This window comes from Pleurodeles waltl, chromosome 10 (genome assembly GCF_031143425.1).
Source record: "Pleurodeles waltl isolate 20211129_DDA chromosome 10, aPleWal1.hap1.20221129, whole genome shotgun sequence".
Lineage (NCBI taxonomy): Eukaryota > Metazoa > Chordata > Amphibia > Caudata > Salamandridae > Pleurodeles > Pleurodeles waltl.
In genome coordinates, this window is record NC_090449.1 from 336,416,431 (window position 1) to 336,422,430 (window position 6,000).

General features: G+C 47.5%; 1 protein-coding gene across 1 annotated transcript in view; it reads left to right on the forward strand.

Annotated features, from left to right (window-relative positions):
- Window positions 1–5,644, forward strand: part of LOC138261520 (lipopolysaccharide-induced tumor necrosis factor-alpha factor homolog) — a 218,936-nt gene extending 213,292 nt beyond the window's left edge. Inside the window, exon 9 of the mRNA XM_069210531.1 lies at window positions 5,541–5,644. The gene's annotated coding sequence lies outside the window, so the exon portion shown is untranslated. The remainder of the gene's footprint in view (window positions 1–5,540) is intronic.
- Window positions 5,645–6,000: the final 356 nt, after the last annotated feature.

A 6,000-nucleotide genomic window follows, 5' to 3' on the forward strand; every position in this document is an offset into this window, starting at 1 on the left:
GGGGCGATCAGGTGCGATCGCACCCCCAAGGGTAAACCTACCTTTTTTTTTTAAAACATGGCCCCGGGGGTGGGGGGGGGCGGCCCATTTACGAATGGGTCCGACCCCCCCAAAGTGAAATCCTTGGTGTCTAGTGAGGGTTTCCTGGCCCTCGATCGCAGCTGTGCTGAGATCAAGGGCCAGGAAACCCGTTCAGAAAGGCCTTGTTTGAAAGGGGAGAGTTTCCCCTTTCAAACAAGGCCTTCCCGAATGTCGGGAAGGCCGTTTTAGGCTGTTTTCCCCACCGGAGCAGGAAGCGGCCTTGTGGCGCGCTGAAGTACGAAAGGGGCGGGGGAGACACTGAAGATCTTTTGTGTCTCCCGGTATATTTTTTAACCCTCTCCCTGGTGTCAGCCACTGGTCGTTACCCGCACCAGGGAGGTAGTGTGGCACTGTAGGGGTTAAAACAGTGTCTTTCACACCACCAATAATATTTTGAGTATGCAGATGTCTTTAGGTGAAAGATCTATAGGAATAATTTTAACCTCACAAGGTGTATTTATGTAATAAAACCACTACCAAAAACACATTTTGCATGGCTTTTCAATCTAGTACAAAACATAATGGCCCCAACCACGAGTTCACATATGTTGCATTCTTAAATGTGGTACTTTTTCACTTCACAAATATAACTGTTTATAAAGGCTGCTCAAAGGTGTTTTAAAAATGGATCAATAAGTTGCGGCTGGAGACAGGGCAAAGTGGCAGGACGGGGGGAACAAAACAAAAGTAAAAAAATAAATAAAAAAAACGTACCTTGACTGCACCGCCGCTCGCCGCTGCACTACAGGTACAGGCTCCCAGCCTGCCCTGTGGCCAATCCTGATGCTACTCTGAGCAATGTTATGATTGGCTGGAGTGACCTGGCTGGGCACTCCGAGGCAGAGTGGAAGTCTCTGCCTGCTCTCTCCACCTGGCATCACAGTGCCGGATTAGTGAGAGCCCTGTTTGCATGTGTGTTTCACCGGCCCAAGATGGCCGGCTAAACATACATGCGCACTGAGGGGAGTGCACTCCCCTCCATGTCTGTCACCCTCCCATGGCCCCACTTCTTTAAAAATAAAACAATAATAAACATAGCTTATTATTGTTTTATTTTTAAAGGTTTGCAGCCTGCTGCTGGCGGGGGGCTAGACTCCTCCCCCATAGCGGAGGAGCCCACCCTGGGATCAATTAGAAAGAAACACCATAAAATTAGGAGCCTTAAATTCCAACTCTACAGAGAATAATTTCTCCATTGTTCTTTAAAATCTTTCTGCGCATTTATGCTGTTAGTAGTAACAAGTATATTTTTCTTATTAATGATCCTTACAATTCCTAATTATTTTACTTGTATTCCCATTTAAGTTGCTGTCTCTTTAAAGTCCCTAAAACTCCCTGTAGTTTTTCTGTCACTGTACACTGATTTATTGATATCTGGGCCCTAACTATGAGTGCCCGTGAGAATGAGTTACTTATTGAACGTGGTGAAATCCATCAGCTCGGACTTCATCATAATTGCTTCCAATTACAAGTTAGACCCTTCAAAACTGGATGCAACATGCAGGCTTTGGTGCATTCAAATCTGCATTTCACTGTATTTCCCAGGCTTTGTCCCCGCTATATTTTGCCAGGAGTGTACATGGGTTATGGACATATGCACAACTTATGATTCTGATCCCTGTGCAAACAGGGTTATGCGGGCATACGAATTATTGCACACACTTTTAATCAGGCCACTAGTGGACTCTTTTTGTGTCTGTGGACAACTCCATGGGCCCTATTACACATAGAGCGCAATTTCACTGTTTATGCCTCAGCGCACCTTAAAACAGGTGCACCAGGCACAAACAGAGAAAGTGTGCCCTATTACACTGAATGAACTGCCATTAGGGCAGTCCTGAAGTAACACTGCCCTGGGGGCAGCACATTCAAGTGAAAAATGGAGCAGCTTAGGAGCAGCCGCTGCATGCTTCACTGCTCAGGTGACAACCCGTCAACACTTTTAAGGGGGATTAGAGGTCCCTTGCAGATGGGTGCAGTGAGTGGCTGCACCCACCTGCATGGGGATGTCTGGGGCATCCATAGGACCTCTTTTTCCCCCTCCAGAAGGCTGCCATCGGAGGGTGCCTTGATAGTGCACCACATTTTAGTGAGTCTGCCGGAGAGCCACCTGCAGCTTCTTTCCCTCTGCGCTTGGGTCTATAAAATGGCACGGTTGCAGAGGCAAAGTAATTCCCTGATTTGCATGGGGCCAGGTGTAGGAGGCTGGCCTGGTTTGTAGTGGTACCAAGGGGTACTTACACTCTGCACCAGTTCCAGTTATCCCTTATTAGTGTAGAAGAGGTGTCTAGCAGCTTAGGCTGATAGAAAAGGTAGCTTAGCAGAGCAGCTTAGGCTGAACTAGGAGACGTGTAAAGCTCCTACTATACCACTGATGTCATATGCACAATATCATAAGAAAACACAATACACAGATATACTAAAAATAAAGGTACTTTATTTTTATGACAATATGCCAAAAGTATCTCAGTGAGTACCCTCAGTATGAGGATAGCAAATATACACAAGATATATGTACACAATACCAAAATTATGCAGTAATCGCAATAGAAAGCAATGCAAGCAATGTACAGTCACAATAGATTGCAATGAGAGCACATAGGTATAGGGGCAACACAAACCATATACTCTAGAAGTGGAATGCAAACCACGAATGGAACCCAAACCTATGTGAGCTTGTAGAGGGTCGCTGGGACTGTAAGAAAACAGTGAGGGTTAGAAAAATAGCCCACCCCAAGACCCTGAAAAGTAGGTGTAAAGTGCACCTAAGTTCCCCAGAGAGCACAGAAGTAGTGATAGGGGAATTCTGCAAGGAAGACCAACACCAGCAATGCAACAACGATGGATTTCCAGATGAGAGTACCTGTGGAACCAGGGGACCAACGGCAAGAGTCACACTCAAGTCGGGAGTGGGCAGATGCCCAAGAAATGCCAGCTGAGGTTGTAAAGAGGCTTCCACCGGATGGTAGAAGCTGTGGAGTCTGCAAGAACGAAGAGGACTAGGAACTTCCCCTTTGGAGGATGGATGTCCCACGTCGTGAAGAAGCTTGCAGAGGTATTCCCACGCAGAAAGACCGCAAACAAGCCTTGCTAGCTGCAAGGGTCGCGGTTAGGGTTTTGGATGCTGCTGTGGCCCAGGAGGACCAGGATGTCGCCAATTGCGTGAGGAGACAGAGGCGCCCAGCAAGACAAGGAGCCCACTCAGAAGCAAGCAGCACCCACAGAAGTGCCGGAACAGGCACTACGAAGAAGAGTGAACCGGAGCTCACCTGAAGTCACAAAAGAAGGTTCCACGACACCGGAGGACAACTCAGGAGGTCGTGCACTGCAGGTTAGAGTGTCGGGGACCCAGGCTTGGCTGTGCACAAAGGAAATCCTGGAAGAGTGCACAGGAGCCGGAGCAGCTGCAAATCACACGGTACCCAGCAATGCAGTCTAGCGTGGGGAGGCAAGGACTTACCTCCACCAAACTTGGACTGAAGAGTCACTGGACTGTGGGAGTCACTTGGACAGAGTTGCTGAGTTCCAGGGACCACCGATGTTGTGCTGAGAGGGGACCCAGAGGACCAGTGATGCAGTCTTTTGGTGCCTGCGGTTGCAGGGGGACGATTCCGTCGACCCACAGGAGATTTCTTCAGAGCTTCTAGTGCAGAGAGGAGGCAGACTACCCCCACAGCATGCACCCCCAGGAAAACAGTAGAGAAGGCCGCAGGATCAGCGATACAAGGTTGCAGTAGTCGTCTTTGCTACTTTGTTGCGGTTTTGCAGGCGTCCAGAGCAGTCAGTGGTCGATTCCTTGGCAGAAGGTGAAGAGAGAGATGCAGAGGAACTCTGATGAGCTCTTGCATTCGTTATCTAAAGAATTCCCCAAAGCAGAGGCCCTAAATAGCCAGAAAAGGAGGTTTGGCTACTTAGGAAGGAGGATAGGCTAGCAACACAAGTAAGAGCCTTTCAGAAGGAGTCTCTGACGTCACCTGCTGGCACTGGCCACTCAGAGCAGTCCAGTGTGCCAGCAGCACCTCTGTTTCCAAGATGGCAGAGGTCTGGAGCACACTGGAGGAGCTCTGGGCACCTCCCAGGGGAGGTGCAGGTCAGGGGAGTGGTCACTCCCCTTTCCTTTGTCCAGTTTCGCGCCAGAGCAGGGCTGGGGGATCCCTGAACCGGTGTAGACTGGTTTATGCAGAGGTGGGCACCATCTGTGCCCATCAAAGCATTTCCAGAGGCTGGGGTAGGCTACTCCTCCCCAGCCCTGACACCTTTTTCCAAAGGGAAAAGGTGGTAACACCCTCTCTCTGAGGAAGTCCTTTGTTCTGCCTTCCTGGGCCAAGCCTGGCTGGACCCCAGGACGGCAGAAACCTGTCTGAGGGGTTGGCAGCAGCAGCAGCTGCAGTGAAACCCCGGGAAAGGTAGTTTGGCAGTACCCGGGTCTGTGCTAGAGACTCGGGGGATCATGGAATTGTCTCCCCAATGCCAGAATGGCATTGGGGTGACAATTCCATGATCTTAGACATGTTACATGGCCATGTTCGGAGTTACCATTGTGACGCTATACATATGTAGTGACATATGTATAGTGCACGCGTGTAATGGTGTCCCCGCACTCACAAAGTCTGGGAAATTTGCCCTGAACAATGTGGGGGCACCTTGGCTAGTGCCAGGGTGCCCACACACTGAGTAACTTAGCACCCAACCTTTACCAGGTAACGGTTAGACATATAGGTGACTTATAAGTTACTTAAGTGCAGTGGTAAATGGCTGTGAAATAACGTGGACGTTATTTCAGTCAGGATGCAATGGCAGGCCTGTGTAAGAATTGTCAGAGCTCCCTATGGGTGGCAAAAGAAATGCTGCAGCCCATAGGGATCTCCTGGAACCCCAATACCCTGGGTACCTCAGTACCATATACTAGGGAATTATAAGGGTGTTCCAGTATGCCAATGTGAATTGGTGAAATTGGTTACTAGCCTGTTAGTGACAATTTGGAAAGCAAAGAGAGAGCATAACCACTGAGGTTCTGGTTAGCAGAGCCTCAGTGAGACAGTTAGTCATCACACAGGGAACACATACAGGGCACACTTATGAGCACTGGGGCCCTGACTGGCAGGGTCCCAGTGACACATACAACTAAAACAACATATATACAGTGAAATATGGGGGGTAACATGCCAGGCAAGATGGTACTTTCCTACACCAGGCCCCATGCAAATGAGGGTACACCCTCTGGTGATAGTGCTGGCGCTATATGTGCGCCAGCGCAACCTGTATTACAGAAAGTGCTACACAAGCGACTTTCTGTGATACAAAATTTTTCTGGGGGCATGCAAAGTGGGGCACTTTGTATAATATGGCCCCTGGTACGTTTTTTAGCCTTAGCATGTACTAGGGGCCTTGCCTCTTTTATTCTACAGTTAAACATAAATGCAACAGACTAATTAATAATCTTTGTCTTTGTTTTCCAGATATAAGATGGAGTGAACAAAACAGCAGCAGACCTACGTTGTTGAAACACTGAGAAATAATTATAAATGTACTTGAACAATATAATAAAAACAAGAGGAACACATTTTTGCACCTTCACTTAAAATACAGTTTAAACAAATAACTCAGAAACGTCGAATAATGTTTTTCTTATATGAACAGCATTACAGTTCTTCGGTGTTTAAATGTTATTTTGAGTGTGTGAAAAACAGTATCAGGTACAGGAAGTAATATTTCAGAGGATTAAATAAGTGTCATATCAGTTTCAGTCATTTGGCTAGTATATCCATATATGAAGGATAACACAAATATGTGAAACTCGTTAACACATTTGTGAAGATGATATTATGGATTTGATATAAATATATTGGTCCACTCCGGCAAAGGCTAAATCACTAATATATGGGATTCGAAATCACGAATTAACCCTTAAAACAAAGA